A 27,635-nucleotide genomic window follows, 5' to 3' on the forward strand; every position below is an offset into this window, starting at 1 on the left:
AGCTTTACCAAAGGAAAACCAAAGATTCTAATAGCACATCGCAGATGTACATTTTTACTCCTAAGTGTATCAGAAACAATAAACTTGACTAAGAAAAAGCAAGTGACTGGTTGCTGGAATGGCCAGTGAGGGTATATAGAATTAACCTGGTTAATGAACAAAGAAAGGCAATGAATCAAACTACTTGATTAAATTTCTTTAGAAAAAAACTGAATAGTGCCAAATGCTAAGACCAATAACTAGAAAAAGAAGAGACTAGTAAAGGAAGGGTATGCTTTGAAGCCTTTCATCCACCACTCAATATGGAAAACCAAAGCCTGGATAGACAGTATGAAAATCTAAAGCAGTAGATCAAATAGTAATGAACCATCCCCAATGAATATTTTCCTAGACTTCTTTCATCTTCACGACTGATTCCATTCAGACAATTTCATACACACCCCCTCTCTACCCTCACACATCACCAACACTTCCATCAATATCGACTTTAAGGTAGACTCTGCAGGAGTTCAGTCAGGAATTCATCAGGATTCTCTATTTCATGCAGAAGCCCTGGAAAAATAAAATAAATTAGTAATGCTTTACATGAACTGAGTTCAAAATGTAAAAGGCAGTATAATCATAGTATTTTAGAATTTTGTAAATTGTTAAATAAAAAAAAATATCTAGTAACAAGACCAATACCATTATACAGAAAAGATCACATTCATTATTGAAAGACAAACAATCTATTTGCTCTTTCATAGAATCTGAAATTATGATAATTTATGTCTTATGCTGCCACTTACCAACTACATCACAGAACTCCATAAAGGAGGAAATAGGCAGGAGCTCCTCTTGATAATGAGTGAGGACCTTAGAGGAAGCCTCCACCAATACTTGGTCATTATGACGCACAAATTCTGCAACTGTTACACTCCATTCTCCCTCTGTACTTGTTTTCTGCAAAAAGTGTATGGATGTTTAGGTAAATCTTTACAAAAGGAGTTTAATAGCCAAAAAGATGTATCACTTAGTGTAATCACCCCTAAATGCTCTGCAGTACTGACCTTGAAAAAGGTGTTGTAAATAGCATCAATAAGGGCCCAGAAGATTGCTGCATGCTTGTACACACTCCAGTCCTTTGTTGCTTTATCTGTGACTCTGTTTCCAGGGGGTGGGTGAGGTGACACTGATCTAGCATGAGCAACGACTAGTAGACGTTGTAGGTACTGCACCCTTATGGATGCCCATTTGGTTGGTGAATAAATGGCTAATGATAAAACACCATATAAAATGCTCCTTCAGCCTCATAAGCAATTTCAATCCACCTTTCTGACTTGCCTCGAGGAAGGTTGAGAGCCTCTTCTCTTCTCGACCCCACTGAGCGAGTGCTGCAAAGGTAATTAATGTTTTCATTCTTGTATACAAATATTTAACTGGTATTTTCACGTTACAAAATATACACAGTAACTGTTAACTACAAACTCTTAACTACAAAGCAATACAAATAATAAACCCTGATGTTAAGATTCAGATAATTCAGGGCTTAAAATTAATAACAGAATTACTTACGTGTTTATTACATATAAAGCCATGTGGAGAATGTAGGGCACCAAGTTCATATTAGACTGCCTGCCACCACCACCTGTATCATCACTGAATGACTTTCATTGGCAAATCTCAGCAGTAGTAGTTTTAGGTCATGAAGGGTAGAAGAGTAACTGATATCCCTGAAAAATAAGTGCCTTTAGTCATAAAACAATAACTAGTCATAAAACAATAACAACAAAAAAGTTATTTTCCCACCCCTTTCTTTCCCTTTTTCCTTTTCTTATCTTTTTCCTATCATTTTACTGTCCATAAAAAAAAAGATAAATGATGAATTACTAGAAAAAAATATTTTAATTGGTCATAAAAGAATTTTACTCAATTAATAAATTACAATTAAATAATTTCAACACATTAATTTCTTTAATACTGAAAATTCCTCTAGGAGAATGAAAATACTGTCAAATTCACTTCCAATGATTCTGCTGACCCTTACCTGTGGGTAGTGCATTCCTGTAGATAGGTATTGTGGCGTGCTAGACAGGAAGCAAAAGCTGATTCTGGAACCTGAGGCCCCCATAATGGCAGGAGACCATTAGCCCGGGTGTTAGCATTATGAAGGGCCGCACTCTCCCACTCATCCCGAGACCTGGATGACCTGTGTGAATACTCCATCCTTGTAAAGGCTGCAATTTTCCACAGCTTGTCTCTTTGCAATAGATATAGTTCTATTTAATCTGATAAGATTTTTCAGGCACAAACATATCTCTTAAATATAGATAGAGCAAACAGGATAATTTCAAGTATATTACCATTAATAAATTACAAAATATATAATGTAAAATGGACTGTTTATTATCATGTTAACAGTACTTACCTCACAGCAGCAAGATGACAATCTACATGCACCACATTGAAATGAGAAACAGTGCAATAACCCAAAGTCTTGTGAGGTTTATTCTCAAAAACTCATCCACTACACACCGCTTGCTGAATGTATATACAGCTAATACTTTCTGGGGTTGGCAGCGATAACCTTCCAAACAAATTGCACATACCTATCACAAAAAATAAAATATGTAAATATAATTCTTGTAAGAAATAGGATATGCAGCAGTAATATTATAATATCCAATTCAAAAACATATTACAATAGAATTTTACATAATGCTCACATAAAAATGAACTTGGTTTACACAATCTTACACAAGACCTACATAAAAAGTTTAAAAGGCAATCAAGCTCAAGTTATTTAGGCTGGTGCGATATTACCAATCCTGATTCCTCAGCAATTTCTCCCATTGTGACAGTAATGTAGACTGGGATGTAATTTGCTCCTTTTCATTAGCCTTGAGTCCTAGACGACTCAACTCTTTCTTTCTAGTCTCCATGGCCAATCGCTTCTTTTCCTGCCTTGTCTGACGACGTACTTCTTGCACCTAAGAATATTAATGTGACAAAACATAATATGAATTAATAATTACAGAGTACTATACACTTGTCTATGCACATCTCCAAATCCAAATGGTTTTCATTAGGTTAATTAATAAATCACTCACTTGCACTGCAATACTAGATCATCGCGAAGTGCTTCAAGCAGATTTTCAGCAACAGAGCCAACATGTTCATCTGATGATATTTGTTCTAAGCGGTGTATATGAGGTATGCAAGTAGCTGCAACTGCTTGTTGTGTTCCCCTGTGCTTCGTTGCCAATCCTTGATATAGGATGAGGAAATAGATGTATAATACCAGAATACAAGGCTACAATATAATCTCAGCAAATTCATTATCCCACTGGATCCAGATGCCATCATTAGGCTTATATGAGTGGACAGCTTGTATGCCGGGCGCAAACAAACGCTAGTGTGCAGTGACAAGACTCCATGCCTCCCTTTTGCTTTGTTATTTTGTCTTATTTGGTACAAGTGTTTTTATTTTTTGCCATATTCCAATGTCTATATTTGTCATTTGATCTGCTTTATCCGATGGCAATAGTCTGTATATCATTCCTAAATGCAAGTAAGTCTAATCATCTTCCAGGAGCTTAGTGCACACGTGGTGAGTCTCCCTGTCACCCCTGCCTTCAGCTGAAATGCTCATGACAGTATGTTCACGTCATCCCAGCCCAGAGCCAATTTTTCCATGATAGCATGTTCATGTCGTCGTCCCCCCCCCCCCCAAGCCAAATTATTCATGACATGGTTATGTCATCCGGATCGAAGGGATTAACAGTATGTAAAAGACAAGTCTTCAGGTTAAAAATTCCAAGAAGATATCTTACCTGTCAAGAGCCTGAGGATGTATTTGAGTGATGGTCGACTTAGAAACTCTTTCACTCATCATTGTAAACTACTACCAGCTTTTACTCTTTGGCATGTGGGTTTATATAATGTCAATGCATCCTGTGAAGGGGGAAAATAATGTGTGTAAGGTAAAGCAAAACAAAAGTTTCTAATATCTAAACTGAGCTGGTCAATTAATTAAACTGCTGATATTAGTTCATAACATACTGCATATATATATAATGGTGACACAAAAGAAAATCTTCTTTAACAAATGCAGTTTTATTGACAAAATTACCTTGACAATATTAGCTCTGATGATCATGTCCTTCAACTGATTGCCATTCTCATTACGCTCAATGCCATCACAGAACACACAGAAGGACTCCATCTTTGCTGCATCTTCGGGTGAGTGTTCTTCATCAAATTCTCAAAGTCCAGCACAGGACGGAAATGTCCCACCAGTAGTCCATCTTCTCCTTGTGACAGAACACCAGGAAGGGAAGCACACGCATCAACCGCTGACGGACCTGTGGCACATTTGATATCCTCAGTATATTTTTAACTCAGTGATGCATTTCTTACAGAATGATAACTAAGCATTTAAATACAACATATGGAAATATAAATGAAAACCATGAAATGCATTCCTCTCCTACATTCTCATGTAGTCAATGTAGTCATATATTCATACTGCCATTGTTCTAAATCTTTTCCTATAAATACCTACTTTAAGCAACTGTGCAATAATGAACCTAGTACTCATAGCATTAATATAATTTTACAGTAAATTGTAACTTACTGTAAAATGTAACTTATACACAAGCACACCGTCATATTACAAGCTTAATTCCAAATGAAGTATCACAAAGTAATTTAATATATAATCTAAAGCTTCATACATAGAAAGGACACTTTCTCTACCTGAGCATTGGTGCGAGACGATGTAGCTACATAGTTCAAGAGGAGATGGATGTCCTCAAGGGTGCCACATGTTTCCACAAACTCTGTGTATGATGCAGCTGGCATGGATGAAGCCTCTACCAACACTGCCTCTAATACCTGTATATAAAAGCCACAAAAAAGTTAACCTTTCATCTGACTGCTGACCACTGATTTTTTTATACCTATATCCACACACCTATTATCCAGAATATGAGAGATATATGGGAAAATATGAGTTAAATAATTTTTATGGAAGCCTACCGTGAAGTAGTTGCTCAGTGAGAGATGCCCCACCTGGTGGCCAGCAACAACTTCTGGCTCTGCTGCAAGACACTGCTTCAGGGTGTGTAGCAAAGTAGAGATGGCATTCAGTGAAGGTACCATCAGACGTTCTCGGTTTACACGCACCTAAGGAGACCAAGAGAAAATTCATAACATGCACACATAAAACTAAAACTGCTGGTACTGCCGGCAGTGAAAAGTAACAGCTGAAAATATACCTAGTGTTAACCCGTTCTCGCCGGGTCACGTGTATACACGTGATAGAAAACGGGCCTCTCGGCAGGATAAGCGTGTACGTGCGGCGACGTGTCAGAGCGAGTGGAGCGCGGACGTTCGGCTTCTCGCAGCGGACTCCCGCGCCACTGTCGGGCCGTTGCCAGATATCACGGATTTTAAATATTTTCAGTGAATTATTCAGACCGGCGTTAAAGGGTTTAAAATAATTAAGCCAAAGTACATACCTTCACACAATATTGGAAAGCTTCAACAGGACTGTGACAAGTGCTCTGGCATATGAAAGATCACTTATCTCTGTAGGCACTGAAGCATCACCTGAAGAAATAAATTTGACATTAATATTTACCAAATTAGAATTTTCCTCTTTACAAAGTTTAAAATACGTCTTATTCAAAAATGACAAGCACTGGCCCTACCTTAATAAAATAATAAAAATAATTTATGCAATACATTCAATTCACACTTTCACTGCAAGATATCTGTAAAACCACTATGTGTAATTTTTCCAGATATATATTTACCTCAAGCCCTCCACACTGGCACATGACACTGGCCATACGATACACCTGCTCATTATCCACATCTTCTTCTTTCTTTTTATCTAAAGTTTCTACAAACTCTTCAGTAGCATCTCCAAGGAGGCCTCTCATTCGATACACTATACGCATAGCATCACTCTCGCTATTTTCTGCTAGCCATATCTTCTTATACACCTGGAAGTGTGCAGAAATAATTTAAGACTTAGTGAAGCATATTACTATGTTAACCAATGACACCTAATTTGCCTGCACTTTTCATTTCATACAAATTAGCATGATATCATTGAATATTTCCTCTTCATGGGAAATACATATGAAAATTACGAGCTTCCATGAATTTTGATAATATCCTAGACTAGGCAAAGCTCATCATAGACGCATCTAGTAAACACCATAGAGCCCTAATGTCAACCAAAATTTTAAATGATTACTTTCATAAAACACAAAAATCTGGAATGCTTCTCCATCAGCATACGACTCTTTCTCATACCTCTTTCACAGGCAGGTCTAGCGAGATGATCTTGTTACAGATGAGTAGCTCCATACCGTTATCATCTTCTAACAATGCCACTAGCTCACAGTCCTGGCAGATCTTGTTCTTCACATCTCTCATCAGAGGGCCCAGGCCTGGATCTAAGCTGCTGTATGGGTTGCCCACATGCGACCCTGAAACATTAACCACAACATTTAGTCAAGACTTATACAGAATATGATTTGAAGAAAAAACTGAATACCTGAAGAAAAGAATAATCCAAAGAAAATGTCCTATATTTTCTTTTCACCAAAGCAGATATGGGATCTACACAAAGAAATTAATTAATTTTAGTTTCCCTCAGCGGCTATTTATAGAATACAAGAAAACAAACCTGAAGGAAATCTTCCTGCTGAGGCTCCTTCTCAAGGGTTAGGAAGAATTCACCAACATCATTCTCTTCTGGATAGATTATAGAGCACAACCGCTCATAAATGAAAAACAGGTTGTACGCAGGTCATCTTGAGGATACTGCTTCAGTGTCTCAACACAAAACATTCATGAATTCCTTTGTTTCTGCCTCTGTACCTGGAATCATAAATATTATTAAAGTAACACAATTCATAAATTCATGAAATCAGTGATTGAAGTGTGATCACAAAAAGGATAACACACAAATAAACAAACAAAAAATCAACAGAATTACAATTCATGATAACTAAAGACATACCTGAAGTCATATCTTCAGCAATTCTAGGAACTTGTCTTGGGTGTCATCAATGAGTTTAGTCCGTTGGACCACCAACTTCCGTAGAGAGAGGTAGCCACTTAACACTGTGCCAACTAAGGCGGCCCTTATATACACTCTTGATGGCATCCACATCAATTGAATTGCGAGAGCACTCTGTCAACACTTTAAGGGCATATCCTAAAAAAAGTAATGTAAAGTAAATAAACACATAATTAACATTGTTATCGTTATCATCATCATCATATTAACAATGATAATAATAATAACTTAATCTGTTCACTTGAGAACTATGGTTGATGAATTTTTTGCAAGGCAGACAATGTAGAAAATCCATCTACAAAAGATACTCTTGAAGATATGCAATAATAAAATATGAAAATGCCCAGATAAAAATTTTATATACTTATCCTAAATGTCTCTGGTTCTACTATACAACATAATAATGGCATGCAAGTATATAATGCAATTATGCCTTCTCAGCCTCCCCCATTCCCTCTTTCAAACCACCTGAAGTACTGTGATCTCAAAATTTTTCTATTACCTAAAATATTATGTACTTCTTCCTGGAAAATGCATATTTCTGAGTTTCATCTCTAAACTGGCTGAAAAGACTGATCTTCCTAAATACCTATGATGCCTTATGAAGCACTTGGCAACTCAATGCAAATTGCATACAGTGTTGTTTCTAATCTATTGATTACAAACAACATCTAATAATCTAATTATCTAAGTGTGGTATCAGATTATTTTATATAAATTGTGTTGTATTTATGTGAAGTAAAAATATCACTAAAACAAACACAGTATCCTATTCTGATGAATGCTACATGACAGGCTTACCATATTGTCTCAAGCATTTAGCACAGGATCTTGGTCTAAGTACTGATACCGGGGCAAAATGGACGTAAGGTAACACCTGTGTATTACAGATAAATATGGTACTTGTATTTTGCCAAGGAAAAAATTGGTAAGGAAATAGATAAAACCTTCCCTTAATACTCATATAAAATGAAAAAAAGCAACTGCATGAATACACTATTTAAGAACAAAGCAATATTAGCTAAGAATCACATATCAATATTGCAATCTGCATTACCTTGACTTAGATCTGTGGTAAGGGTTGTCTCTTCTAATGTGGTCAACAGCTGAATTTCAGCAGTAATGAGACTAGCGATGGTTGGAAGGACACCCTTTAGTGCCAAGTAGTATTTCCAGTGAGCACCTAACAGGAGAGTTTGGTACAGGGAGACAAATTCTGCAGCATTTTCTCCTGCCTTTCCTATTTCTGGAAAGAATGTTGTGAGCATATCCAGCACCTGAAAATGACATAAATGAGTAAATCAGCAAGAGTAAAGGCTGCCTTTGAACTAACATTCACATCTGAAATTTAAAGTACTCAGCAACATGACCATTTCATCTACAAAAGTAATTACCTCTCTCTTGCGTTGGGAGGATGTGCAGAGGGACTCCACCATTTGTGCAGTGACCTGACGAGCCATGCGGGATGATGGGTTGAAGAGGACACGTCGTAACCATGAAGATTCCTGCATCTTTAGATCATATTGGTGACGAATTGTGTGGGCCAGCCAGCGACAACCATACTTCTCGATGAGGTATCTTTCATGGACTTCATCCTATAAAAAAAAAAAGAGAAGTAACAAATGAAAGTTATGAGGAAATACATGAAAACAAAATCGAACACAACTTACAATCTGAACAACATTCCTGAGTAAACTTTTTCTGAAAAATATGTTCACTTCTCACCTTCTTCATTTTACTAACAGCTGGCTCTTGTGCTCTTCTCGCTGATCTCTTCTTCCATGTCTCATAGGAGTGACTTGGGTCACCACTTAGCCACTTACTCACATCTACTCCAACCTTCAATAAACAAAACAGAATATAATAAATGCAAAGCTGAAAAAAATTAGTGTATCTGCTACCTCATGTTTTATTAACTACCGTTTAAAGTTTATGCTTCAATTCTTACCTTTGAGCCACCCAAGTAAGCAGCCATCAAGTCAGTGGAGGCAGCACTGGAGGCAGATGCAGCTGCAACAACTGCAGTAACAAAGGCAGCAGCATTCATGGGGGTCTTATCCCTACTCTTACGAGGTGGTGGGGGAGTTGGTGGTCTCATCACCCCTTGGAGGATGCGGAGGCAAGGTAGAGTGATGTGCTCCATCACAGTTGGAGAAGCGTTGGATCCTCCAGCCATTAGGAACAATTGAACCACACACCTAATAAAACAAAAAATAACAGGTTTATATTGGGGGCATAAACTTTAGTACCTAGCTAAAATTTTTTGAGATTTTCATCAAAAGTTTCATGAATCGAAAGTTTGTGAATAAAATACTAATAGACAAACAAACAAACAAACAAACAAACAAACAAAAAAAAAAAAAAAAAAAAAAAAAAAAAAAAAAAAAAAAAAAAAAAAAACATATGATGATAAATAATTACCTTAACCTATACTCCCAACAGGAATCCTCCTTCTGTGCAGATGCTGCCAACAAACCATTTCATGTCTGACAGCAGCTGCCAAGTCTGGTGATGTCACATGGGACCGCAGAGCCATGCTGATCTTATCCATAATGAGGCGATTCAGTTCTTGTGTGGCTGACAAGTCATCTTTAGTCAGGAGGCAGAGGAGTTGACGCACCTCACTTCGCACCTACAATTCATCAAGCTTCTATCAGTACATATACAACTAAGAGGCAGAGATAGCAAGTGAAAGAATTAAGGAAAAAGAAAATGACACAAAAACAATAAAAATTTATCTTTCATGACTTTCCTTATCCATTCACTTCAAAATGTTCAAAAAGCACCAAAAATGACTTACTTGTACAGTGCCTCTCCTTAGATTATATTCAAGGAGATCATTAATGAGTCCATGCTGGCAAAGGGCAGCCCTGAGAGTGGCATTTGTTGCCAAAGCCCGAAGCAGAGTAATGCAGTGCTCTGTGGCTGATGCTGCACAACCATAGCAGCGACCAGCAGCCCCACTCCTTCCTCATGGGTGCTTGCATGAACAACACACTACGTGTGATAGGAGACACAACATTCTTCTTCCCACTCTTTCTGGGACCGATCAAAGCAACAAGCTCTCGCCGGGAGGCTTGGATTCGCTGGGTAAAATAGAGCATATATTCATCAACAGACTATTCTAACAATTATTACACTACAAATAAAATTTAGTGCAAAAATCTGTAGTGAAAAAATCTGTACCTCAACTTAGTATCATAAATATTAAACCAACCATGGCAGGAATCCCCACTAACACATACCTGATTTCTCTATGGCCTTAAATCAATAAATAAATAAAACACAAACCTGAATAACTTTGGATAGATCATCAAAGAGTTCTTGCAATCTCCCACAGTACTTCTGAGCAACTGCTGGATGGCTCTGTTCACTGAGTGCCTCCTGAGCTGCCTTCATCATTACTTCTTGCTGCTCCTTGCTCACTTATTCTCACTAACAGCAGCTGATGTGGGATAGAAAAAAATGCATATGTATACACACACACACACACAAAATATATATATATATATTATATATATATATAATATATATATACTATATATATATATATTAATATATATATATATATATACTATATAGTATATATATATATATATATATATATAATTATATATATAATAATATACATATACATATACATATACATATACATATACATATACATATACATATACATACACACACACCACACACCCACACACACACACTACACACACACACACACACACACACACACACACACACACCACACACACACACACACACACACACACAGGGATATCAGTAGATAATATTATATATATATATATATATATATATATAGTTATATATATATATATAATATATATATATATATATTAATATATATATATATATATAATATATATATATATATATATAATGCATAGTACATAGATACATAGATACATTATATATATATCCATATATATACATATATACATCATATTATATCCATATATCCATATATATATCAATATATATATACATATATATACATATATATATATATACATATTATACATATATATATATACACTATATATATATATATATATACAATAATAATATACTATAATATATTTATATATAATATATTTATATATAGTATAATTTATATATATATATACATATATACATACATATATATACATATATATATACATACATATATATATACATATATATATACATATATACATATATATATACATATATACATATATATACATATATACATATATATATATATATATACATATACATATATATATATGATATTATATATATATATATATATATATATATATATATATATATATTACTTTTTTTCTTCTTCTGAGAGAGAAATTACAGCATGAAGTCTGTGTTCATATACATCAATGAGGAAAGTTGACAAATGAAAAAGTAAATTATTAATGGCTATAAACCAGTAAAGTAAAAAGGTGCAACCTTGCAAGAAAGCAATAACTACCTCCAGAGTTGGTTTATATGCTTGCAGCTGCTTGTATGAACGGTCTGCCTTTTCTAGTAAGTTGTTGATGTTGAGAACTGCCTTTTTACGGTCATCTTCATTTTCTATGGGATCCACAGCACAGCAAGGTCGACATTGTAATGTGTAATCAAACTTGGCATACTTACAGTAACCACAGGCATGCAAAGGAAGGGATCTTTCTCGTCATAATTGATGGCCCTAAAAAGGTTAATAAAATTTAAGTTAAAATCTTATCAATGTATAACTATCAATATGGAAAATCACACAAGAACAAATTCTCTAAATACCAACTAATATGTATCAAAACCAATAAAATTATCTATTATTTGTGTAAAAAAGGAAAAATCTAAACTGTTCAATCAAATAATAATTATGTAAATATGTATCTTCATATTTTTGTGCTTCCATTCTCTAAAATAAATACATGGATATGTTGTTCCAACACACAAACTGATAATAATAATAAAAAAAATAAATAAATCAACAATAATAACAATAATAAACAAACCTGCATTTGTGACACTGATACACATTCTCTCACAATTAGCACATACTCCTGGCGATGCTGGCACTGCTGCTGAGCACCGAGGGCACTGAAGAGTTTCTGTTGAGGCCTGAAATAGAATACAATACACCTTCGTTTACAATAAGGGAACCACATAGCTGAAAAAAATTTTTAAATCTAACTGCCTGAACAAAGAAATTATTCTCTTTTCATTTCATTGTCATTATACTATTGTAAAACTTACCTGAAGATTCTCATAGAAGTCAGTATATTCAAAACATGAGGTTGCAGGCAATAATTGGCAGAGGGAAATCAATTTTGACCTCAATCTGACCAGCAGATAAGGTCACCTTCTTTGCACGATGCCACATGGCTACCAAGGAAAAGAAAGAAGAGTAATTAATATGCAGAAAATGCCTCCTAGTATCTGAACATCTTATCAATTAATAACATTTTTACCACTTGGGATCTCATAATATTAAATGCTTATTGTTAATCAATACTGAAGCCTTTGAATGAAAAGTAATCATTTCAGGGAAACTAAAATATAAACCTATACATCAAAAATCACAAAGGGAAAAACAAAGCTTCTGATCATAATCAGAATTACAGAATTATTTTTTCACAAACAGTTAACATAATATGGACAATAATGTCCGCAAACTACTGAGTGTGATGATTATAGTGAGTGATTGTTATTGTTATGAGTGTATAAGGCTTATTTGTACCAAACACATATATGTTACAGCCAGTAACAACTGCCTCTCCAAATACATGATAAATATCTAAAAACAGCAGGCAACTATAAGTAACTATAAGTTAAAGAAGGAAAAACAGACTAAAAAAGAGTGTTGACGAACAAAAATGAGAAAAAAATGAAAACATTTCTTACCAGGTTTGTTCTTCAGCTCTACAACAGCCCGGACTGAACGGTGTTGTAGAAAACATTGAGGGTACGGACCATTTTAGTGCGCTTCAAATCAGCTATACGTAAAGTCAGTCTGCTAATCATATGACTGCCAACAAGCTTGACAGCTGGGTTGTTGTGGTGAAGCGAGAATCCACCTGCAAAATATTGTTTGGTAATGTAGTTCTCCCTATATTTTTTTTGCCTCCCGCATTCTATAAATGTCTTTATTATACAACAACAGAGTATACAAAACCCCTTTTCTTAATTAGTATAAATGCAATATTTCAATGAAAAGAAATAGTAGACTTTATAAAAGCCAAACATTTCAATGTAAACTAATAGTAAGAACATGTAACAAAAAATAATGAATATCAGTGGCACTAAAACTAAATGTTAACAAATACCAACCTTGACTGTGGAAAGCTTGACACTTGTGAATGGAACTTCTGGGTTATTGCATACAAGGCATGGCTCAGATTCAAGATAATATCCATCAAATTCAACTAAAGATGCCAAAGAGTTGTAGAGGTTAGCATTCGGATGGTTAGCAAGGAGCTGTGACTGAGTGCGGAGGACAGTGACAGCTCTGTTGATGTATTCAATAACCTGGAGGAAAAAGAGCACATCAAACAATGATTAGAAATGTAATGCACAATGCTGATAATATGGAACTATAAAAGAAATCAATATATTTGATCATATTATTACCTTCAATGAACTACCGTTACCCTATGTGCTGGGAAGGCATGACATGTCTCTTGTTTATTGATTTTGTTTACAGAAATTCCCACAAGTACTTAGTGACCAAGATGTCAATTACCAGCCCTACCAGTTTCTTTGATTTTTGAAAGGAATTTGTTTCAACCTTTTGTTGTTATTAGTAATTTAATTGAACTGTAAAAAGCATAATATCAATGATAATAAAAAACAATCTTGATTTTAGGAGTAGGAGGAGGAGGAGAAAAATCCCAAAATTCAAGGAATGAGCAATCAGGTGAGAACACTTTCGACTGCTAACCGACATCTGAATGGCTGAACACTTGAGTGACAAAATTCATAGTGGACAGTACATATAGCCATGTAAAAGGGTTAAAGTATTAATAGATAAAATTCTATATACCTTCTTTTCACAGTGTTGAGTCTTGAGAGAGAAATAGCCCAAGAGATCAACAAACTGTGCAGCCTTCCTGCCATAGGCAGGCAGGTGTGGCCAAAGTGACCACATGAGAGTAAGGAGAGTATCCTGGTCCCTTGGTGGGGAATGGCGGGTACAGTGCTAGGACTAGTGAGTGTGCCTGCCAGCGTACTCCTGTTGAATTGGACTCCAAAAGGAATGTTTCGGACAAACTGACTGATGCGGTTACGTCCAAGTATCTGTAACACAATTATTATATGTATACAATTATCAATATATAAATTAGACAAATGTAAACTATGACATTCAGCTTTATTGTCACTTTCTTATTTCCATACTGAATGGTCTACAGCTTAACCACAAAGGATGAACTGCATAAACATTAACTCACCTATTGATCTGAGCCACAAGTGCAGCACAATGTGCTTCTTCACCACGGCTTTCTCCTTCACTATCTTCACTTGAAGCTCGTTTTTGGCTGCTACTTGAGCTCTGTTAAAGATGACATATTTGTACTATCTTGATAATAATGGCTAGGACATAAATTATAAAAAAAAACAACAGTATGGCAAAAATTAACATTCATTATGTCAGAACAAAAGTAGATCCAATTCATAGTACCTTCTTGAAAACACTCACTTTGGAACTTTCTGAATTCTTTGACGTAGGACAGAGTGCTGCCTGTAGGAGCTGTAGCACTGTAGGTGCAACTCCTTCCTCTAATAGGCATGAGACTTCCATCAAGAATCCAAGTACACTCTCATCTTTCATGCAGTACCTTTAAATTCAAACAAAGGATTAATGCTGCGGCTGCTTTTATATCTACATCAAAATATATGGAGAAATTATAAAAATCTGAATTATATAAAGAAAAATGGAAGGATAACAAGTTAAAGATGAAGAAAAAATAATATATGCACCAATCTAGAATAGTACTATAAATATACAACAAAATATTGAATAAGCCTCTGAATTATTTGCACAAGTACTTACTTTTGCCAATTTGGTGTTCTAGAAGAGGCAATGTCTACACATGACTTCAAATGCTCAATAAGTTGAATAAGGGAGTTCGTATGGCAATGCAATTGGTGTCAAGGATGCACTCCCTGAGAAGCTAAACCCTCCTTGTGCACACAAAAACTTTCACATCCTGTTTCAAGATGAAAATTAAGAATTAGTTGTAACATTATCTCCAATGATTACAGAAATATTGCTGGCAATAGAAACAAATATATAAAAAATATTTCAGAACATTTCATCAAAGAAGATAAAGCCTTCTTTAAAAAATTAGTAGTAGTTACCTTGATGTGATAATCCAGTGCATGCATGTCCCTCATCTGGCGGTACCTGTCCTTGTGGCCACAAATGAAAAGCAGCAACTTCCGTACCTGACGTCTCACAACTGGGGTCTGTTGAGTCATCATGTACTCACACAGATAATGAGACCAGGCTGGTTCAAACTGGCCCCCTTCCCCTAATTTCTTCATCTGAAATATGGATGAACAGACTGAATACCTTACAAAAAAATTTGCTTGTAATTAAAATGTATTATCAAAAAAAATCTGAAGCAGACAAGCTATCCATTTAATGGCACTTTTTCATACCTGATATGGCAGCCTCAGAACATTTCTGTCAACAAGTGAGGGAAGGCTGCAAAACATCATGGCATGTCCCTTCACATACTGTCGTAGGAAAATGGAGACAGTCAGGTGGAAGAGAAAGTGGTCGAGGTTTTAGGAGGCCAGCACCAATGACAGTTCCTCCTTGCTCTTCAGATGTTGCTCGCCAATACTCCAGCAGAGCTTTGAGGAAGGAGAGACAATGTTCCATTGCTCCTGATCGCACTAAGCCATTGGGCTGTGGCCTGTGGAATCAGGGCTGGAATTATCGCTGCTCGATCTGCCACCAGACTTGTTTCTTGACATCATTACACCTAAAAGGATAAAAAATATGTATGAATTCATCTACAGGAAACTTATATGAAATCAAAACCCATAAAAATGACAAATGCTTACTAACATTAGTTTCAACTGACAAACAATCTGTCATTCCAATTTTCTAATACTTGGCACTTACTCAGCAGTCTCATCACAACAAGCTGGGCTTCCCTTTCCAGGGTACGCTCAGAGACTGTTGCTACATCAATGCTGCTCATGTTAACTGAGTGACTAGAGCCATGAGGACAGCGTCCAAGCTTGTGCGGTCTCTCGTCTCATTCCCATCTAGGTCAGAGGTAGCATCAAGAGGACCCAGAATCAAAAAAAAATGAATAATCAAAAATAAATATCAAAAATTACATATAAATTCTAAAAAACTCCTTTGCAATCTATCATTCCAAATTAATACCAACACTTTTACTGAATATAATGTGAGGACAAAACCAATGATATAATTACTAATATCTTAATCCAATGCCAACTGGTATCCGAAATCCCTAAGTGTCATAAAACTCGGTGATTTTTTGGGAACATTCAGACACTGGGTGCGGGAGTCCATATGGGTAGTGGAACTTCCCAATCCACGTGCTTTGGTGCGTAACTACATGTACAGCTGTAACCCCCCAGACCAAGCAGTATGTTATAACACTTGTACACGTGATCCATCCATAAAGGGTTAAAAGCAGAAAATATAAATTCATATAAACAAAATGCAAAGAAAGGAATATGTGTAATGAAAAAAAAAATCTTTTAAAAGAGAAGTCCTTTTTTTACTTACTGCAAATTCCCTTGATGATTTTGAAAACATAAATTATGTCTTTCCTGCCCATTTTTGCAACACCTTCCGTCTTTAAGCTGAGCCTTCATAAATAACTTACTTGGAAGAAGGGTATAGTTGTAACTCCTCCAACAGTTGTTTAGAGATGGAATGCGCTGTACCAGGGCGTCTAATAGAGCCAGACGGAGTGTATGCAGTCCTACACCTCCTTCTGGTAATTCCCCTCAACCAAGTCACCCTAAGAAATATATTCAAATAATTTATCTGACTTATAATATCCGAATTACATAGTAAAAAAAAAAAATACGGGTTTAAAAATATAATTATACACAAGTATGACATATCTTAATGAAAACTTACCTGAAGTGTGGGGGGTAATGCTGACACTCCATCACGAAGAGCTGCTGCTCCAGATTCTTGCCCTGTGTCTCCATAGGCTGAAACTACGCCCTGAAACGTTGTGCTCACCACCCAAACTCTCCACAACAGATCCTCCAGATTCACTTCCGGCACTTCCAGCCTAGAAGCAGTAAAATAAAAAAATAAAAAGGGTACATAATACTTCTCAGATTGAAAAACATCCATGACTCATTTAAATTTGGTTAATGATAATTTCATCTCAAGTCATATTGTCATCACTAAAGAAAAGTAGAGGAAATATAAATCATTAACTGAACAAAGCATCCAAAATCATATCTAACATGTTCTGCTGGAGAGGCTCTCAAGTTTTTATCCATCGTGGCTGCCGTAGATCCATCGCCATCATCATCATCTGAGCCATTTTGCTGAGGCAGTAGTGTTAGAATAGTGTCCATTTTCTTGCCCATCAGCACCTTCAACATCACCAGCTTCTGCTTCCTCTCCCCATCCTATAAAAAACATTATCATTATGCCTAATGTTTATCAGCAGCAAAGACCATGATGAAATAACATATTCCAGACTAAGAAAATATACAGATACACCAAATGAAAGACTTAACTAAACCTGTTGACCTTCCCGTGCATTGGCCTTAAGCTCCACTACCAGGCTTCCTCCCCGCAGCTAGTACTTGGAGACTATGGAGGACTTGGCCACTTAGTCCCTGCAGGCGATGTAAACCTGGCAGGGCCCCTACAAGCCCTTGCAGACCTGGAGGAAGATTACCCAAATCTGCAGGTGCTTGCCCTTGGTCTTCATGCAATGAGAGTGCAATTGCAAGTTCTACCATGGCATCATCGTCATCAGCAGGGAGGTCTAGCATGCTGCTATCAGTGCACCTCTTTAGGGCCAGGCCACCCCTCCTCCTCCAAGGGGTCCTAAGGCTTCTAGGCCTTCTCCACCACCAACCTGAAAAACAAGGTAGTTGAGCTTATTTTATGGTCTCTAACGATAAAGGGAAAAAACCCATGATTTGTAAGCAAATAGCAAATATGTATAAAAGATACTTTTTCTCTCCTCAGCTTACCAGCTTCTGCAATTTACTCTGCAGCTTCAGCTCCCCCAAATGGAGGTTCACTAGAGCAGCCCAACTGCTCCTGTGTAGCTGTCGTTTTTTTTCAGCATCATCCACACCAACGCCTATTTGAAAATCATTATTTAAGTCATAGATATTATCAATTAAATTTTACTGAAAGTATTGAGCACACAATCAATTAATACAATCTCTAAGAAGACTATTACTCATCAGTGATCTTAATGCATCATCTGGGGAAGATGTAAAAATTCTACCTGGTGTGGAGCACCTTGGTGGACTAGGATGAACCACCTTGCGTCTCTTTGTGTCGGGTCTCAAAACTTATCAGTGCCCGTTTAGCACCAAAACTTACACCCCGTGTCTGTACACAGTAATAGCTCTGTGTAAAGTCTTACAGCTAGTGGCACTACAGATAGGGAACAGACTGTATAGGCATGTATAATTTCCACCACTGCTTGTACTGTTGCCTCAACATGAGTAAGTCCTGCAAATGAGCACAAAACATTTCACATTACTCTTTTATAAAAATAATCTAACAAGCATATACTGTTGCACATATTTAACAATATAAATAAATAAATTCACCTACAAGTAGTGTGAAATACCTACAAAATATACAAAAAGGCTAAACATAAAATAGCTAAGATTTTACAGCCTGAAACAAAATCCTCTTTATAAATGCCTAAAACTTACCTGGCTGACAAACTGGTGTCAGGAAGGGATTTGTTGGTTTGGCACCATGCAGAGCCCAAAAGACTGTCATCAGTTGTGCTAAGAAATGATTATCATCACCCAAATAATATCATTGCCATTGCTGTCTCCACCCTCAAGTGTTGCTTCAGAGTCTGATGTAGTGTCTGATGCCTTGCTTAGTGTGGAGTCTCCATCTGACTTCTTTGACATGGAAGCATCTCCATCTGTCTTTAGCCGGGAGAAGAGATTGGGATGTCCACCTTCTTGGAATCATCTTCAGAAGGTAACAGGGCCAGGTCACAGGATGGTACTTTCTCAGTATACCTGTAAAAACAATCAACTAACTTATAAACCAAACAATATACCCATACAATGACTCTGTATACTATAATGATGAAAAACCTACATATTTGTAAATCAGTACTTTGGATAAAATTTGTACATACTTGACAAGATTATGAGGTCTGGCAACAGCCACATTTCTTGCTGTGACACAAGCCTATGGTATGCCTCACATCTAGTTGATGAGGATCTGTCACACGGCATAAACTGCTGAGTGCTTCTACCACATTGGCAAGCTGTGCTCCATCCTTATGATTATGATATGCAACTCTGCTTTGATGTAAGGAGGCTAGCAGAGTTCGAGTGTGATGCTGCAGAGAAAATAAACATGTTAGTATCAGAATAAACTAGGTGACTACAATATCAATTTTTTCACATAAGAAAATTTAATAAAAATTATATGTTTATAATTACCTGCACAAGTTGGTGGGAGAGGAAGATTTAGCAATTTGTTGCAAGTTCTAGTGCTCCAGCACGGGCAACAATCTTCTCAGCTGGTGTTGCTACAAAGCATCCATCAAGAGTCTCAAGTGCTGCTGACACAAGGCGGTCTACAGCAGTCAGTGGTACAGGGGTGGTTGTAGTGCTGCCTCAGCTGACGTTGATTCTGAAGAGGTTCCAGAGGTTCCAGCAGTCCCAGACCCACTCACATGGTGGGGAAGTCCTCTGGTTCTTCAGGCCAGCCAAAATCATCTTTGGTCTTTCCATATCTAATATCAAAATAATAAAGAGTAAACTTCTCAAAAAGAAAAAAAAATCTAAAGAACTACTTAAAGTAAATAGACAATAAACTTCTGTTGTGTGAAGTTATATTTCAATACTATGACAATATTTTAATATATAAAATTAATAGCTAATAAAAAAAAAGAAAAAAAAAAAAAAAAAAAAAAGACAAAAAACACAGATTATAAACAATATAGAAACTGATATGTACACACAACTTTAAAGAGTAAAAAATGGTTAAATTTGAAGGGTCTGACTGAAGGTCCAAATGTGATAACATTCGTTTGTCTGCTTGTAATGATTCCTCCCGGGTGAGGGGAACATCAAACCAGCGACTGCGTGTCGCAGCAATTGATACAGTGCGACCAAAACACCTGAAATGATGTGAAATGTATTTCTCCACCAAAATGCATGCACCTTTTACACCATCAAAAACAAAATATTAAAAACAAACACCTCCCCAACTGACCTCTCTCAGATTTTAAAATTATCCATAGCACTAACCTCCAAGAATGCTGGCACCCTTTGAGTGTCAACAGCACCAACAGCAATTCTAATGCCACAAATCACTAAGGTGGAGTCATTATTAGTAGCCTCTAACTGGAAGCCACCTGGCTTGGTCGATGCTATGTACATTCCTGCAAAACAAAATTAGCATATAAATTTTATCACTAGAATCTTACCATATACTTCAAGATAAAATCTCTAGTAAAAAAAAAAAAAATGTAGTAAATATGTAAAGTTCTGAAACAAAATGTTTTGAAACTTACCTTGACTGTTCAACCTGTTCTTCAGTTGCTGAACATTATACACTTGAAGAAGATCATTGCCACCAAACTCAATATCGTTCATCACTGAGCAATGCTCAAAGAAGTCAACAGGGAACACAATGGATCCTAAAAGATAAAAATCCAATAAAAAGTGCTTTCTTGGACTTTTCCATAAATCAATCAAACATCAATGTACTTATTTCTATGCAAAAATGACATTGAAATAAAGGATTCATGTATTCTGGGACAACAACAACAACAACAATGATGTGGATTTATTTACCTGGAATAACACCTAAATCATTTTCTGAATCTATTTCATAATTACCTGAGGGTCTTCCAAGTTGGGTGCTTTCTTTCCTGGAAGGTCTAAGAGCTGAGATGGCACTGACACTCTGCATTTGAGGCGATAACCAGAAATCTGTAACAATTATATCAGTAAAAATGTTATCTAGAAACTATCCCTTCCTAAGTGGATTCTTAGCCAAAACAGAGTAATACTATCTATTCATGTAATTAAACCTATTGCCACTGGGCATGTCATTTACATCTATGCCATGCTCACTGAGTTTCCTTTACTAATTATTGGCTACACTTGTACTAAGTCACCAATGAGCAAATTCGGAATACTGTCTATCTCACCCATTTACCCTTTTCCTTGATTTACAGAGCCATTTATGTGTAGAGCCATTTCTCACACACAAACACACACGCAAGCACGAACGCACGCACACAAAACAAAAGGGGCACAGTATTTTCCCGGTAGCGTTGAGTTAAATATAAATAGCAAAAACTATATATTATCATCTGAGCATCAAACAAACCTGTTGTCTGTGGATTTGCATTGTAGATTCTAAGGGAACCGTCTTCACACAACAGGATAAGTGTTGTCTTTGCTTCATGATTAGGGGACCAAGAGTGACGCAATGCCACCAAGTCTGTCATTTTGCTCTTGGCAGTTAGTACCTTGATCTCTTGGACTAAGATTTGGTCAGGCTTCACCATCAGATCACAGGATTGTTACCTAATTGGGAGAATAATTCAAGTTAACAAATACGAAAGTCATAGCTTACTTTACAAGAGTAGTTGATTTTACCCAGGCAAATGGATCATCTACAAAAGAATATTGTTCAAACAACATTACAAACTGCATTTTTTTTTTTGTTACATAAATACCAAATTATATAAATAAAAATCATTACATGACAGCACACTTACTGGACTGAGTAAGACATGTGATAAGCCCAGGATGGCCAGTGACTTTCTCCCACTGACACAATGGTTGGGGTGCCATCTTACTGCCACTGCCACCACTGCTGCTACCACTGCTGCTGCTACTGCTACTACTGCTGCTGCTATTGCTGCTACTGCTGCTACTGCTTCCTCCAGAACCATTGCCTCCCTTGACACTCACTGGGAAAAGTTTCTCAACCCGTTCGTTTTCACCTGAAACAGAATCCAGCATATGAATATCTTTTTTTTACTGTAACTAATTATGGTTATAAAACTATTGAAATAAAAACTCAAAACCTCAAACTAAATTCTTTACCCCCCCCCCCATTAACTGGTTCTCATCCAATGACATCTAGAAAATTAAGTTCACATCTAGAGACAGTTTAAAAAAGCTTTAACTTGAAAGAGTGACAATTCACAGAGAGGAGTATGACTGGCTCTCTCTTGCACCTGAAGCCATAGAAAGAGGCTGATTGGGTCAGACTCAAGAAAATAGGAAGGAAATTTTGGCAATCTTTATCATACGAACTAAGAATTACTGCTAGTCTCAGCCAAGTCCTTCAAGTGTATCCATTCAATGTGCACCTAGACAAGTCTCACCAAAGCCTAGCTACCCTACCAATGATGACCACACCCACAAATCTGTGATCCCTCCCACAATTCTACACTTCTTTCATCTCCACATCACAACCTCTGTAACAGCAGCAGAGGGTAAATGCATTTTATTGTGTTTACATAATTTCTGACTTGTAAAGGAGTTTATTCAGGAGAGGAATCAAAATTTCATTTGTGGGAAAGGGAGAGGCTGCAGAGCACATGCCACAGGGTAAATAAAGAGCTTTTGTTGGCAAGATAAATATGACAATTGTACTTGAAAAGGGAAATGGGAAAGATGTCTCTTACTGTACAAGGAAATACTTACTTATGGAGACAAGTGGTGCAATGAAGCTCTTTCCTTGAGAATAGCTGAAGCAGAGTACTTGGAGAGTATGGGAGTAGTAAACAGATACTCCTCCTCCTCCAATCTGGCCATTGCAGTCCTTTTGGGATATTAGAAAAAAATAATTGTTATTTTTGCTCCATGGTATTAAACCTTTCATTTGATTAAATTAATTCAATCCTGACTTTAATGTTAGGCAACTTGCCTTGAGATCTTGGTGTTGTATCTGAAGCACATTGTAACATAGAATGGTCCATGTTGTGCAAACTCTCCTCACTTAATACTTGTGTGTAAATGTAACCAGATGAGGCCATGGCCACCAAGCAGCATCCTGCACCTGTAAAATGAGAAAATCCAATTTTGTTAGTTTTTATAAATGACTTGTTTTTATCAGAATCTATAATATATCTGGTATTAAAACACATTACATATCACAAGATGGTTCAAATGAAGGATCTAAACTATTTTCCATAGAACATGTAATACCTGAGTTGCAGACAAAACAGCTCCTTGATCTTCCAGATGGCAACAGGAAGAAATACTGAGGTGAGAGTGAGTCAATACTAAGGTCGTAGATTTTGACAAGTCTGGGTGTGATGAGGGCTAATTGCGTTTGCTGGCCTGGCAGCCATACACACGAAAGATGTAGTTCCCAGACTCCAGTTTAGGATGCAGGACTAAATGGTCTGAAACACTTCCAGCACTTGGGAAATGTAAGGACATGACAATCCTGTGGGAGAAATACATCTTATGAAATTCAGAATATTATGTAAAGTAAAATGTTATGCAGCAAGCATATAACAGCAAAATGTGTCACTGGAAATTCTTGAAGATGTCTTACCTTAAGACCACAGACAGCCAGGTAATCATCATTGGGGAGGGTTTGCTGTAATAGAGAGCACTGTGAATGCACTGGTGCTGAAAAGAGTCTTGGAGGGGAAGCTTCCTCTTTTCGGAGTCATGTTGTTTAAGCAGAGAAGAAAGTTGGGGCACAGTTGATCTTTCCCTTTTCATGAGAAACGGCCAAATGCTGTCTCTTTCCACCAGGGAGGCAAGGCAACACATAGCAACCTCTGATCATGTGAGCTGACACCAACTGGCGGATGGTCCCGCCCTTGCTCCCCGAGTAGTTAGACGGACATTTTCAAGGGTCCTTCCTGGGACCCAAGGGTGGCTACCATCAAATTGCTCTGATGGCTTAACAACCTGAATTTAATGAATTCTTTATCCCATTGACTCTCCTAAACTCTAGTGTAAAAAAAGGACAAAACAGATTGTGTGTGACAAAGAAGTTTATTATTATTATTTTTTTTTACAAAGGCCTTCTCCTCAATTCTACATGAGGTTATCTCCAACAAATAACTTGTGGAGTGCAAAGGAAAGATGAGGCTACATAATTCATTTGTTTTCTCTTATTTAGTATCTTTTTTATCTATTTCTTTTTTTACCAGAATGTTGTATCTTCAAGCTTGTATTACTTTAAATTTTTAGAACATTTGAAAAAAAAATATGATTTTCTGATTCTGTACCACCTATAAACCATCAATCTAAAAAAATAAAACAAACCTTTGAATCATTATGACTTGGTGCAGAGCAGTCAAAGCACGCTGGTACGACCCCACAGAGCTGGACTCATGGAACTAGACTGAATATGGGCATCAAAACAGACAGCAGTCCAGGACCGTTGCAGCCACCTCACTGCTGCTGCCCCTTCCCCAACTAGGAGGTCTCGTACATTTTCTGAAAATTGCCAGGGATGAGGAAATCAAGATCCACTTTCTATTCCAACAGGATCTATAGTCTTTTACTACAAATTTGGGTTTGTATAAATGCCATTTCTAGTGAGAGGTCATTTTTAAACTTACCTAGTTTCTTAGCTAATGCTTGTCTCTGCTTGTGTGTGTCATCACGATGTTTACCCTTTGAGAAAGAAGGTAAAGAAATTGTAGTTAGATTTCAATATTCACAAAATTTTTTTTTTTACATGGAAAAGGTATTTCACATGTTAAATGCTCTAAAACATAAAAATACATATAAAAAATCACATAAAAAATATATAACTTGTTTTATTTCCAATTAGAGCACTTACACTTCCCTTTTTACTTAAAAGGACTTCCAGTAACACTTTAAAAAGTAATTACTAAATGTATGCTATAACTGCGACATGGGACACAGCCTCCTGATATACTTACAGACTGAGTTCCTTGAGAAGGTGAAGATGGGCGTCGTCGTAAGGAAGATGGAAGGAGAGGCTCAACACCAAATGCTGCAGGCCCACTGGATGATCCCCCTCCATCCTCATATGAGGCTGGACTCCGTTTGAAAAGAGCCGGGCACATAAACACAAAATTGCCCAACCTTTCTCTTTGTATAAGGACAAGATCATTTTATAAGTGAAAGGGTTAGTCAATATAATAACAATATTAAAAACTAAAAATTCTAGAGAATTCAGAAAGAAAAACCCTGACATGAGCCACCTCTTTTGCACCACAGCCCACAGAAGAAAGCTCCATATTTTGCATAGGTGACATCATGACCTCTGTGACATACCCGGGCACAGACTGTACAAACTCCAACACCATCAACCATACGACAGGTAGGCAGTGATACCAGTGTTGGTGCATGAATTCCTTTTGTGTCAATGTAAAAGTGCACAGTTTGTTGCACATACTATCTTCATCCTGCAAAAGAAAAAAAAAAAAAATTTACATTAAACCATAATGCTCCAAGACTTTCACAGAGTCCAATAACACATGAAGTTCAATTAACCAAATCTACTTGCAAAAATACTTACAGAATCTTCACCCGCACTATCGTCATCTTCTTGTGCAAGGTCATCAACCCAATCAGAGCCCCCGGTGTCGGCTGTTAGATCAAACTCTGGGAGGTGAAGTCATGCCACTTCTGTAAGCAACAGCCCATCTCCCCACTGCTCACCTAGGGGAAAAGGGGTTAACATTTAGTATTTTACATACCTCATCTAAAGGTGAGATACAATACACTGTTACATGTTATGATACCTTATTTTCTAAACCTTTAATTACCTTGTAACATATCCTATTCAAACTTACTGCAAGGTGTGGGACATAGTTTTCATCAAGATTTATGTTTCTTTAAACAATATTTATATTAAAGATAATCTGCTGTCAGCCCTAGGAAAATATTTCTCTCTTAGTTTTTAGCAAGCTCATTAAGATTTCCTTGTCAATGACTGTCTGAATTAATAAATGCTTCCCAATTTTTCCTTGCATGACAATGCTGTGCTGTCTTCAGAACCAGTGCACCCGAGTTATTTTTCCCTTTTGCATTTAACCAGTACTATACTAATAATTTATGGCAAATTGCTCTTTGTGTTTTTTCTGTTCCCTCCTTTCTTTGGCAGTCAATTACCACCTAGAGATTTGATTATGACAATTCTGATAAATAAAAAATGTTCCTTTTCCTATCTGGACGGTCTGGTACATGCATTCCCCTTTCTTTTTAGGTTGATTATGCTGGTGTTTAATTATCTTTTAATCTATTTATAACAGGTTCACATCCTATCACATGACAGACTGCACAGTTGAGCCTGCTTCAAGTTGTGCACACAAAATAATAGTGCTTGTTTAAAAACCCTGGCTGTGGTAACTGAGGGAAACAGCCTCTCAAAAATAGGCTTAAAACATCTTGTTGTCTCATTACCTAAGAATCATTTATGCCCCAGCCAAGAGTATTGAGAGGGGGGTAATTTTATGATTCCCACACTTCTAGTTTTTCCCTCAACAGCAAGCTCCAATGGATAGTTTGGTATGACTGGGGGCTCCATCATAAGTGGGTTAATCATTTTTTATCTCATGGAAGCTGAGCTAATGAGCAGGGGGAAAGAGTGGTTGGGATTTTAGAAATTGCCTATATGGGTTTTTTTTGTTATTCTTTGTTTTACCTGGTCCTTGGATGTGCTGTGCTACAGTCCTAGCTGGACAAAGTCAATTCAGTTGACTATGATCACAAATCTTTAAAACACAAAAGCAAACTTCCATCTGTCAAATGCTTTTTTTGATTTCTACTGAAAAGGCTTTCATGTTTTTATAACAGGCTAAGATTTCCCCCATTTCACTGACCAAAACTGGTATAATACTTACTTTGAGAGCCAACAACATCACTGACATATGAAAAAAGATGACACATGGGCCTCCAAAAGTCCCCCTTTTCCTTTTCTCCAACCAGATGTTGTTTGCTATAAAACAAAAGTTTATTGATATAAGCATCACAATACAAATCACTCTTGATACTAATAAATCACACAACTTTCTTTCCCAAAACAAAATACTAAATATACAAGGTTATAAAAACCCTTTACACTTACCACTGTGTAAACCCACTGTATTGCAGCTCTGAAAAGGTCACATGGCCAGTTCCTGCACCTGCACTTGCCAAGGATGACTGACAGAGAGGAGATGTGTCATACTGGATAAGCCCTCACTGCCTCCAGACACCAAAGAGGACCCAAAAGGGAAACCCAAAGGGGCGAAGAAGGGCATGTGCTATCTCCTGAAAGAAATGAAAGGGAATTCATAATCAGTAGAAAAGTACTGTAGCAATATTCTTCAGAAAAAACTGTTCTCATATTATACTTCGACAT

The 27,635-nt window shown here is 36.8% G+C and overlaps 1 pseudogene; it reads right to left on the minus strand.

Moving 5' to 3' along the window:
- Nucleotides 1–413: 413 nt before the first annotated feature.
- On the minus strand, nucleotides 414–27,635 carry LOC119596239 (annotated as a pseudogene).

This window comes from Penaeus monodon, chromosome 37 (genome assembly GCF_015228065.2).
Source record: "Penaeus monodon isolate SGIC_2016 chromosome 37, NSTDA_Pmon_1, whole genome shotgun sequence".
NCBI lineage: Eukaryota > Metazoa > Arthropoda > Malacostraca > Decapoda > Penaeidae > Penaeus > Penaeus monodon.